The following is a 1,434-nucleotide window of genomic DNA, read 5'->3' as shown; positions in this document are numbered from 1 at the left end:
TTCAACTGATTTGCTCGCAACAAGTTGTATTCGACGCAGAATCCTGTCCCATTGTTTCCTATTGAAAATTGGCCAAATCGGACTATGGGATCGGAAGTTAAGGCCAAAATACTTTTTTTACGGAATAATCGCGTGAAAAGTGTCACTCATTTTCAGGCACTTACTCTTAACCGATTTACTCGCAACAAGTTGCATTCGACGCAGAATCCTGTCCCATTGTTTCCTATTGAAAATTGGCAGGATCGGACTATGGGCTCAGAAGTTATGGTCAAAATACTTTTTGCCTTTCTCGTATACTAAGTATACGGTAAAGGCTATATGATCGCTCCAAAAACAAACTTTTTATAGAAGGCCCGGGGACCCATAGTGTTATATACCGATCGACTCAGCTCGACGAATTGAGGTGATGTCTGTGTGTATGTGTGTGTGTGTGTGTGTGTGTGTGTGTGTATGTGTGTGTGTCTGTGCGCACCAACCCAAAAAAAATGTCACTCATTTCTTAAGTACTTATCCTTAACCGATTTACTCGCAACAAGTTGCATCCGACGCAGGATACTCTACCATTGTTTCCTATTGAAAATTGGTCAGATCGGACTATGGGATCGGAAGTTATGGCCAAAATACCCCTCTTTTATAGAAAAATTGATTAAAAAATGTCACTCATTTTTCAGGCATTTATCCTTAACCGATTTGCTCGCAACAAGTTGCATTCGACGCAGAATCCTGTCCCATTGTTTCCTATTGAAAATTGGTCAGATCGGACTATGGGATCGGAAGTTATGGCCAAAATACCCCTCTTTTATAGAAAAATTGATTAAAAAATGTCACTCATTTTTCAGGCATTTATCCTTAACCGATTTGCTCGCAACAAGTTGTATTCGACGCAGAATCCTGTCCCATTGTTTCCTATTGAAAATTGGCCAGATCGGACTATGGGATCGGAAGTTAAGGCCAAAATACTTTTTTTTACGGAATAATCGCGTGAAAAAGTGTCACTCATTTTTCGGGCACTTATCCTTAACAGATTTACTCGCAACAAGTTGCATTCGACGCAGAATGATGTCCCATTGTTTCCTATTGAAAATTGGTCAGATCGGATTATGGGATCGGAAGTTATGGCTAAATACTTTTTGCCTTTCTCGTATACTAAGTATACGTAAAGGCTATATGATCGCTCCAAAAACAAACTTTTTATAGAAGGCCCGGAGACCCATAGTGTTATATACCGATCGACTCAGCTCGACGAATTGAGGTGATGTCTGTGTGTATGTGTGTGTGTGTGTGTGTGTGTGTGTGTGTGTGTGTGTGTGTGTGTGTATGTGTGTGTGTCTGTGCGCACCAACCCAAAAAAAAATGTCACTCATTTTTTAGGTACTTATCCTTAACCGATTTACTCGCAACAAGTTGCATTCGACGCACGATACTCTACCATTG

The sequence above is a fragment of the Armigeres subalbatus genome, chromosome 1 (genome assembly GCF_024139115.2).
Source record: "Armigeres subalbatus isolate Guangzhou_Male chromosome 1, GZ_Asu_2, whole genome shotgun sequence".
NCBI classification, from domain to species: Eukaryota; Metazoa; Arthropoda; class Insecta; order Diptera; family Culicidae; genus Armigeres; species Armigeres subalbatus.
The sequence above is the reverse complement of the archived record's forward strand: the minus strand, read 5'-3'. Positions refer to the sequence as shown.